We start from the raw sequence: 11,765 nt of genomic DNA, 5'->3' as shown, positions 1-11,765 counted from the left end.
GATTTTGAAATACATAACTCTCTTCTGCTCGGATTTTTTAATACTGGAAACAGATGTTAAATACTACTGAAGTTATCTAAAACCAGCCTCTTGTATAAATTGATCAAAGGTCTACCATTTCATTCTTTGTAACAACTCTAAAACTCTTAAGAGTGTGTTTTATGAATGGTGATGCATTCTTTAAAATCTTGATTCTGTTGTGCCTTGTTTATGAATGACACAAATGTATGCCAGCAGACACACATTGCTCCAAACAAATACAATTTTGGGGTGGGGGCATTAATTTCACATTTTATGGAATAATAACAAATTTCTTTGTTTAGTATGAACTTGACTAGCTGTTTGAAGACTGAAATATTCAAGTCAATGAAGCATTGTTGATATCTTTGGGTTTCAGCCTGGAATCCAGCAAATAATAATGATTTATGTCTTATCTTGTCTCACTCTATTGCAACAGATGTCATTATAGCAGATGTCAGACTCATTATGACACAATATGATTTGCCTCAAAATACAATATCAGAAAACATTATCCTTGTAATAAAAAAAATCTGTCTGCCATAATTTCCTTCTCCCATGTATTATATGTGTTGGTGGCTGAAATGTAAGATTTCAACCTACATCTGACAAAATAACTTGCTGCTGCATTGTGTATTTTCAATGAAAACTGAAGAAAACAAAAACAAATATTCCAGGGTCTGACATTTTAAATGGATGTAGCACAGGTTCCGTTAAAATTGGGTTGCTTGGCAGCAAAGGCATCTCTGCATGATATCATTATGCAGAAAACCTTAAGATTTTTGTTCAAACAACATAGCTGGTGGGTAGCAAATCCATCAGGAGGTTGTTGGTCTCTCCTTAAGTGTATTACCTTTTATGTATGTTTTTAATAAACCTAACTGGACAGTTATTTGCACTTGGTTACTTTGTAATTTAAAAAAGAATATTATACTGTTATAAATAAATAAACTTAGAAAACCAGATCTAAAGGTGATTGTTTAAAACATTAAGTGATTAATTGGATACTGATAGATATAATTATTTTGGCTGCAAAGTCCAATCAGACAAAAAATGAGAGTCAATTTAACAAAAGTGCAGGTTTTACAACTTTTAGAATCCATAGTAATCTATGATCATAAAGACTGAATCATGGAACAAACTTCACTGTAGCATTCTGAAGCCCATTGCAGCTGGCTTACTATACTGTGAAGTAAATGATAAAGTAGAAATATCCATGCTATAAGCTAATCTTTAAACTAATATGTTAAATCAGAAGATTAAATAATTTATCTTTGCCTGCCATCTACTATTTCACAAGATTAGCTATAAAAAACTAAAGTTTTATGAGCCTACCTGCACATTTTATAAAATAATTCACTTGCAATTTTAACTAAAATATAAACTTTAGAACATTGCTTTTATTTATTTGTTCACATCCCAGGAATATATCATGAACAGCAATGTGGATTGTGTAAAATGTAGTTATAATCTTGATAATATATCTTCACTTTCATTGCCAGTCTTTCCACAAAGAAAGATGAAGAAGTTCATGGTTTTATGTAATATATGAACCTATCCTGATCTACCTCTGCTTCAGAGGACTAATGATGATGAGGAATTTTAGTGATCATTGCAACAAGAATGAAATGCTTATCCAGGCATCACTTAAATGGTTCGTGACATGTACCAAAATGGGAAGGGATGGGAACTGAGGTTCAAGTTTAGAGAAAGACATCAGTTATGATTAGCTAGGAATCTTCTACATTCCCTAGCAATCATAGCAATTTCTTTTGTAACAATAATAATTGTTTTCATTTCAAACCTTAGTTAACTTTATAAAAATATAAAGTTAAAGTTCTCCTACTTCTTCTGTCTCTCCCTTTTTATTTTTTGCCTTTCCTCTGTTCTACTTGCGTAGCAAATTAAATTAGTTAGAATATCCAGGAGACATTAAAAAAAACTTCAAAGCATGTTCACAAATAATATATAAAATAGATACAATATGAATACCAACAGAATTTGAGATTTAAGTTCAAGAACCCTTTTTAATGAATTGAGTTTGTCTCAGAAGCTTGAAACCAGAATAGAAAACACCATACAAACACGCAACACAACATAAATCAAAGGTGTGAATCAAATCAGATGAGTGCAATTCTGTTTGTAGAGCTCTCCTGAACAATCCTGAGCAACTGACTGACTGACTGAGAAGTTGTAAAGCTCCAAATAATGAAAAATTTGAGTGAGGGGACTAGAGTTTTGAAATATCTAATTAAAAATGGCCTATATGAGGAGAAAGTGACAAAATGGGACAAGGATGCATTTTTAATTTGTTATTTATTTATTTGCTGCTTATCCTACCATGGAACTACTCTATATCAGGGGTCTCTAACCCCAGGTCTGTGGTCCAGTACTGGGCTGTGGCATGCCAACAACCAGTCCACACAAACAAGCAAAGCCCCATCCATGGGATGCAGGCAGCACACAAAACCATGCACCTTCCGATCCACGGAAAAACCTCTCTCCATGGAACCGGTCCCTGGTGCCCAAAAGGTTGGGGACCTCTGCTCTAAATGACTTATATTAATAAAACAAAGGAATGGAAAGAAGTGTAAACAAAACTGAAGTAAAATAATAGAACCATAAAATAAACAATAAAAATATATCAATACGACGACAAAATATAAAAGGCCTGTCTCCTTAACAAAATGATGAGTCTGTCTTAGTCATCTCCTTTCTTGACTATTACAATGTGCTGTACATAGGGCTGTCCTGGAAAAATACCAAAAGCTTCAATTGATTCAAAATGCTTCCAGGTCCAATTCACTTTCACTTTCTGTTTGTCACTTTCAAAGCCCTACATGACCTGAGACCATATTATTTGAAGGACTGTCTTTTCTCAGTCACATTTGTCTGACCCATCAGAGCAGGGAGGGAAGGAATGACATGGATCCTCTCCTAAGGAGGTTCATTTAGCAGGATCAAGAAGAAGGGCCTTCTGCTTGGTGGCTCCCTCCCTATGGAACTTCATATCTGGGAAGATTGGCTCCCACTTTGACACTCTTTCACAAGACCTGATTTTACCAATCGACCCAAGGACTTCAGAGTGGGGTGGAACCCATCAAAGAGCTTATATCAGTGGTGGGATTCAAATTCCTGAACAACCAGTTCTCTGCATGGATGCCACTTCTGAAAGTCCATTCTGAGCCTGGGACACTTCCCAGGCTCAGAACAGCCCACCGAAGTGGGTGGACGCCACTTCCAGTGGTCTGTTCTGAGCTGGAAAGTACTCCCAGTCCTAGAATGGCCCACCGGAAGTATGTAGACACACTTCTGGTAGTCTGTTGTGAGCTGAGGAGGACCCCCAGGCCCAAAACAGCGCACCGGAAATGTCACGCACTTCTGGAATTTGTATCTGGGCCTTGCAAAAAAGGGCTAGGGCATCAGCCGGTTTGCTGAAGTCAACAAAAAAATAGCTACCTGTTCTATTGAACCGGTGCAAACTGGCTGAATCCTACCACTGCTTATTTGATTTATTGATTCTTATCATCTCTAGAGGACGTAGGGGCTTATTGCTTTTTAATTGTTTTTATATTGGGTTTTTATCTTTGTAAGCTGCCCAGAGTCACAAAGAGTTGGATAGCTATATAAATTTTCTTAGATAAATAATGCCACATAGTACTTGCATCAATATCAAGAAACATGAACATGGGTGGGTAAAAATTTAAGATAGTAAAGTCTTCCATGATTTAACATATTTGACACAGATAAAAAGGATAGAGTTGCAAATATAGGTTTGCAGACACGGTATTGTTTTTCTCTGGTTACCTTAAACTAGTTACCTCTGCTCTGAACACTTCACCAGATTTGAACAGTATCACTTGCCACTGCATTTCAGCATTACAATTTGCCATGAAAACCCAGCAGAATGTTTTCTTTCATTGTGGTATGTAAAATATAACAAAGCATTTTTAAAGAATATCATAAAATATCCTCCGTTCCATTAAAATATGGCAGGATTCTAACATCTTTACACTTCTCCATTTCACATAATTTTAACAATTACTCAGGTTTTCTGCACATAATAATATTAAATGGATACACCATTATGAAAACCAGTTATGAGCCTCCTGCTCTGTAGAACAGCTCCAATTCTGGAGCATAGAAACTTGGTTGTGCCCTTCTAAAAATCATTCATTTCCTTATTTTCTATTCAAAAGAATTATGTATTCCATAAATATCTTTACATAGCATAACATCATATGTAGCCTTTTGTAACACTGAATTATTGAGCTTTTCTAATTAATGACATATCATATATCAAGATACACAGTGGTGGGATTCAGCCAGTTCGCACCACTTCGGCAGAACCGGTAGCTAATTTTTTGTTGCCTAGGCCCAGAATGGACTTCCGGAAGCAGCATCCACCTGGAGAACCAGTTATTCACATATTTGAAACCCAATTCAAATATACCTCAATTCTGGCTCTAAATTAGCACAGTTTTACCCTAAGAACTGGAACAAATATGATTTAATTTCTAATACAGCATTGTTTTTGAAGATGAATCTTTATGAAATCGCTGTATCGAATAATTGCTTAAGAAACAGCACTGGAATCACTCAGTTGCATTGAAGTCATTTAATCAGTACTGAAGAAAATTGTTTATCTCCTCTCAAAGCAGTTCTTTAAGAGGCTGTATGGATCTAATGATGGCTACATGTCTAAAAGAAGTGAAACAACCTATTCATTTCCCATACGATCTCAAGCCAATAGTGTCAAGATTTACAATTGAAATAGAAGAACAGAAAATTTAAGCAAGTAAACCAGTGTGAGACAAGAACTCATAAACTCAGCTAATAGAAAGCTACTACTCCAGTTCACAGGAAGTCTGCTAATACATTATCCCTGATATTGATCATCATGTGGCTTCTTCTTCACCATGGCAATGTATTTTTCTGCGTGTATTATTAATATAATTGTTATTATTACTATAGATTGGAGGTCTGAGGTAGTTTGGGCTTTGGTGTACATTTTAATTATGAAAAAGGAAGATGGAAAGAGGAAGATAATAATTATATTTTATTATTGACAATTACTGATTAGAATTGTTTACTTATTCAAATAAATGGACTCCTCTTTTGTTTTTCTGTTTAGTTTTTAATTCATTATTTTATTCATTCATCCAGTGTAATTGATATCATACTTGCATTCAATATTTACTTATGATGGCTTTCTACCAGGTTTTCTGTTTGGAATGATTGAACAAATCTTCATTTTCTTAAACTTTTTCAGTAAAAATGGCTGTACTCATTCATTCGAAACAGGTGCTAACTTTTGCTTTTATTTAGACATGTTATCATAATAGGATTTTGTAAAAAACAATTTACTTACAAACTACAGTGGTGAAGATAAATTTACACATTTACTGTTCCATGATTATCTGCTGCTTTTGCTGAAGTACATGGGGTGAACTCTACATTGTGTTGCTCAAAATCCATATCAAGATATATGTGGATTTCTGGATCAGATTACCTGGCAAACATATTCTAAAATGACATGTTTATTTATCATTTATATATTATTTTTTCTTTACTTACTATTAATCAAATTTATATGGTCACCAATCTCACACAAAGTGATTCTAGATAGTATGCAGCAATCCATCAATTTAACTGTTAATTTATATAAATGTCTCTAGTTACTGGTTCTGCGAAGATTAATTTACACTCATTGTGATATTGATTACAATGCATATTCAATAATTAAACCAATATGTCTATTTCTTAAAATAATATTGATGGAATGCCCATTTCTCTTCTAATTTGTCCACTTTAATTTCAGTATACTATTGTGAAATATTTTAGTATTTTGAAATTAGATGCCCTTCTAGCATTATAACACCAGGAAGAAAAGCTAAAGAAATCATTCCCACTTCATCAGGTTTTTTTCCTTTGATAAGTTAATTGCTTGCATTTTTATATGTCAAAAAGAAGCAGAACAAAAGCCAATACAGAATGGTATTAGATCAGTTACTTCTTTTTTCTTTTGTTTAGATTTCATCACATTAGAAAAGTCCTTTATACTAAAATTCATTTTATCATGCCACAGTTGCTAGGTGAATGTATTATTTAACACATTGTTGTCACTTGTGTTAAAGAACAAACTTAATATGTTTAGTATAATCATCATTGTTGGATATTCCAAAGAATACAAGTCCATAGACATCTGATAGACATATGTGCTCACAATTCTTTCACAGAAGATTTTTTTCCCCGACCTATTTCCCTCACTGAAACTAATTGGGGATAATTGATATCTGTAACAACACAGCTGACATAAACTAGAAAGAAATTATGCTTCTTCCACTATTTGGAGGACTCATCAAGGTAAAATCTCCTCTTCAAAGGCTGAAATTCTAGTTCTTTAGTGTGAATATCTAATCCAGTTTTATAATTCTAGTGCACAGTTTCAGGCATCATATGTTTGAAGCTTTATAAAATCAGTATTTTAGAAAATATGTATTTTTCCTATATTTATGTTAGAGTATTTATTTACTTTTAATAACTGTTGTTCTTATTATTTATTATTTTATATCTGTTGGATCTAGTTCATGAATTAGAAGACAAGTAGCTTCTTTCTAGGAGACTATACTTAAGGGAAATAATCATATTTATTCAAGCTTAACTTATAGCCTGCTACTCACATTGTTTTAAACTATAGAAAAGTTAAGACAATATCTGCCTATATTCATTTTAATCTTCTGCGCTCAAGCAAAGCAGTCATTCATCCCATATGGTGTTCATTTGCAAGGTAAGAAGTAGCTTGTCTTAAAAATAATTGTACATATAACTTTCATAATTACCTTGACATATGGAGAGCAAAATACAGGCTACATCAAAATTGTTTTATAGTGTTTTGAATATTGTGCAATAACCCAGGCATTCATCAAAACTATACTGTAGAACTCTACTTGATATATTTGTTTGATTGATGAGTCTCAGTCCCTTGTTACCCATGGTTGTGTTTATGCATTTGTGTTTATGTATGTCTATAAGAAAGAGATAGAGCAATATTATGATATTATTTTCAATCATATATAATTTAAAAATTATATTTCTAATCTTGTCTGCAAATACTATATTATGTGCAATTGACCCATGTGTAAAATTATAAGAATAATTCAGGCTGCTGGGTTTTTCACATATGAAGTTTAAATTCAACACATTTTACAAATTGCTTTATTTTAGTGTAGGGGTGTCAAACTTGAAACGCCACGTGACATGTCACAATGTATCATGACTTTTTTTCCATTGCCGGCAATGGGGTGGGCACGGTTTTGCTATGATGCATCTGGCCCGTGGGCCGGCAGTTTGACACCCATGTTTTAGTGCCAAGTTATGTGGATTCCTAGGAAATAAGCAAAGCATTGTAATCAGAAACTTCTAGGACAAGCAACACCCATGAAGTTTTTCTGAAATTTAATTTAATATTCACAAAAAATACTTGTCCATCATTAGGAAAAGTAAAACATGACATATCTAAAGATTCTATTACAAGTTAATCACTCTGGATTGTTTTGAGATGTATTCATGCTTACAGTATTCCTGCTCAAACCATTAAGTCTTTAATTAGTCACAATTAAGTTAAATTGCTACCTTTTTAATGAATCTTTTCTAACTAAATATGAAACCAGTGTACTTGTTGTTCCCTTTATTTATAAAACACTAAGTATAATGTTAATATTAAAAAAGATGTCATTTACACAAACAGCATCTCTTTTTGGGATTATTAGAATTGGACAGTTAATTCTAAACTGGAGTTGTTCATTCATGGAAAAATCCAGATTAATAATGACTGGGTATAGATAACAAAACAGATAGGCTATGAATTTAACAATAGTGTAATAAGTTTAAGAAGATGGGTCTTGATTTTTAATTTCTCACACATACCAACTGAATATTTAAATTTGCAATTTTTCAACCAGTCCAATTTAGTTATAATCTGTAGGGGGGATTTACAATTTTTTTCAACAGCATTTAATCTTTATTTTGGCAATTTGTTTAGGATAGTGTGATGATCAGATGTAACAAAAGACCATGTTTCCCCATTTTTTAACAATTACAGAGAAGAGTGACTTTTAGTTACAGTGCTTCTCCCACCAAACAAATAAATCTAACACTTAACAGATTAATAGAAGGGTAAGGGACCTTGCAGGCCTTCTAGTCAAACCCATTCCTTAAGCAGGAAACCCTGCAACATTTTCACACAAATGGTTGTCCAATTTCTTCTTTAAAACCTCCAGTGATGGAGCATCCAGAACTTCTGGAGGCAAGTCATTCCACTGATTAATTATTCTAACTGTCAGGAAATTTCTCCTTAGTTCTAGGTTGCTTCTCTCTTTGATTAGTTTCCACCCATTGCTTCTTGTCCTGCCTTCAGGTGCTTTGGAAAATAGGTTGACTCCCTCTTTGTGGAAACCTCTTAGCTATTGGAACACTGCCATCATATCATCTGTAGTCCTTCTTTTCATTAAACTAGACATACCCAATTCCAGCAACTGTTCTTTGTATGTTTTAGTTTCCAGTCCTCTATTAATCCTTGTTGCTTTTCTCTGAACTTTGGTGCAGAGTACAGAGATACTTCACTGAAATAGCCTCAGTTTACTGATTATATATCAATAATATGAGCTATAGTTTTTACATATTCTCAGTTCTTACATGGATTTCAATAGGAAGGAAACTTCTTTTTTTAAATTGTACTAGTTTTTTTAATGAGACATTTTAGTTCACACTGTGTATCTTTCTCAGTCAGTTATCATGAACACAGCCATGACATTAAAAAAAAAGAAAAGATGTCCTTGAGTCAAGTCTCAAATTCTGACCTAGGTTTCCATTTTGTTTGAGAATATTAAAAACAATTTCCCTTGTTAAAAAAGTTTGGTAAAATAGTTTGTTCTACCTGAAATTTATCATATCTCAGTCTATTAAAATCATTCTAAATTTTCAGTCCAACTTTTCAAATATTTCCTCTTAAGTTTTTGATCATCTCTTTCCCTCTGTCTCAAATATTTGTGCTGCAGCTGTCCATTTAGAAACAAGAGTTGACAGCTGTAAGTGCTTCTTTGCTAGAGAGAATTGGAAACTAAAGAATTCTGCAAATAAAAGGCTTAGGGCACACTTAATTACAAACTTTTAAGGTTGAGATGAGGAATAGTACAAAAAAAATCCCTATTTTTCCTGATCACTGTATCAACAAATTATTGACCTCTAAATTGAAATGAAAATATTCTTCAATTCATATTTCTTTTTAATAGTATCAGCTTGAATAATTTTCCCCAAAATAATATACATTATTTTTAAATAAAATACCGCTAAGATTTTTCTCTGCAACTCATGAGCATGCTTCAAACATGAACATACATTACAGTCCAGAAGAGCTCATTCGTGTCTGAAAATTAAACTAGCTCTTCTCGCCTCCATTGCCTTGTATTTTCTCAATCCCTGGAAAATAAAGAGATTTAGTTCTAAAGTTACTCAGCATTTCATGAAGCTGCACTTGCTCCACTCTCTTTGAATATGGTAATGCCCCTGATAACAGCAGCACAATAATTAATAGCAGATTTTGTCAATTTTCTGCTTGACAAAATCCTCTCCAAGCTTCACCTACATCTTTTCCCATCATTCAAGATTATATTCTTTATTTTCCTCCTTTTAACCCTTTGCATCCCAATTTGATGTTCAAAGACATTCAGCAACACCTTCAATGGATAATGCAAACCTGAGCTCTCCCTGTTGTTTAAACAACCACAAATCTGGGGACTATTTCATTGTCTTCAATAGTTTTTTTCAGGGATCCTGCACATCATTTACACCCATCAGCATACAACTGGTTAAGGAAAAATAGCACATGTCACAATATACTGTCCAGACATTACATGTAGAATTGGAGCAGGAAATTGCAGCCCTTTGACTAACAAATTATAGCCTTTCAAAAGACATTAAAATCCTGCACCAACTTAACAGGACTGTCTATATCACAGCACTCACCTACCTCCTGGCAACAGAATTACCAAGCTGAACAGTTCCCTTGTGACATCACAATGAGATGTCAGCTTGTCTATAAAGAAAGAACAGTGCATTTATTTTTTGAGGGATATTCTCTGCATCATATTGTCAACTCAACGGATTTCCTATCCATCTCCTCCCTACATGTACATTGCCAGAACGTTTTAGGAAGGTAATTTAAATGTACTAGATTAGCTTCCCCTTCCTTTCAGTTTCACACCATGAAGCTTCTGGGGCTGTACTGTTGTTATATTATTCTTATACAGGACACATCTCAACTTGGGTCCCTGCTTAAATGGTTGCCTCAACAACAGAAACAAATATTCTCTCCCCCACCCATGTTATGCCCATCCATCCATGTTATGCCAAGACATTTCTGGCCACTGTAGTCTGTCTCCATTTGGCACCAGCTACTTCTTTTGCATTCAATTCTCTTTAAAAAGGCCTATTAAGGTGGTCTAGAGGGAGGCTGTCAGAAATGGCAGCCTGAATCAAGGGATTTTTCTTCAACATCCAAATGACATGCTGTGGTGAGAGAATTAAACAGATGACTAACTAATGCCCTTTTGTCTGCCGATGAAGATGGAATTGCCAACTTGTAAACCAGGGGCTGACACCTGGGGTGGGCAGGGGGGGATGAATTAAACCACCCTGTGATTGTATTGCTATTTTCTCATCATGACTGCTTGTCTGCTCTCAAGTGCCTCTATTGAAAGCCTTTGCATTTCTCTGAGACTTGTGTGCCAAAACCCTCAGCACAGCTTCGGATGTAAACATTTATCGGGAGAGAGGCACCATCTCTGACACTGGCTGGGAAAAGTTGGCTTTTAGGTATTTAATTAAAACATTAAGCATGAGATGGGAGGAGAGGAAAACTCTTTGTGTCAACATGTGGATAGATCTGCTTGGCAGTGGAGGGTTGCTAGAATAGAGTTTGCCTGCAAATGTTTTCTTCATGTGCCTCCCTCCTCATGCCCCCTCCCTGAACTGCTTTTTATAAGAGCTGCAATAACTTGAGCTTCGCTCCGCCTCATGCTGTTAGTTGTGGCTTTGAGATGGCACCTCATGCTGTCATTCCCCTGATTCTTTCAATCTGGTTGTTAGCTTTAATTTCTAAAATCAAGATTGGATTGTGACAAGGCTTGTAATGAAAAGTAGGAAAGAAAAGTGGGTGGAAGTCTGGGGAGGGGCTGCACTTAAAGAGTACTCAAACTGTGAATGAAGGTAAATATACTTGTCCCAGGATAACGTTGCAGGATCCATTCTGAGTCAGTCAGATCTGTAGAGAGAGAAGTTCCTTGATGATGGGCTCCAGCATTAGCCTGAAAGCTTGAAAGAATAAACCTTTAGTCCAGGTGACTACCTCAGATTGGATCCTGCATTTCCTATTAGCCAGCACATATAAATAATGGCCAAACTTAATTGTCCCAATTCTGCAAAATACCCAATTTTGGGGTTGCGCAATTGATGATTGTACATAGGATGGGATTTATACCAGTAGAATTGAATTCTTGTATTTGGTTATTTTATCTTAAAAGAAAAACACTTCAACAATTTTTGCCTACTTTGCCCACTCCCAAAATAAATGTTTAGATTTGGGATCATCCAATGGATAGATCTTGACTCATTCTTTCCTAATAAATTCTATGCCACAAAGTTTGCAAGGATTTTATTAAAACTCCAGAAGACAGGCTTAGGATACA

This window comes from Protobothrops mucrosquamatus, unplaced genomic scaffold, assembly GCF_001527695.2.
Source record: "Protobothrops mucrosquamatus isolate PMUCROS unplaced genomic scaffold, P.Mucros_1.0 scaffold45, whole genome shotgun sequence".
Classification (NCBI taxonomy): Eukaryota; Metazoa; Chordata; class Lepidosauria; order Squamata; family Viperidae; genus Protobothrops; species Protobothrops mucrosquamatus.
The sequence above is the reverse complement of the archived record's forward strand: the minus strand, read 5'-3'. Positions refer to the sequence as shown.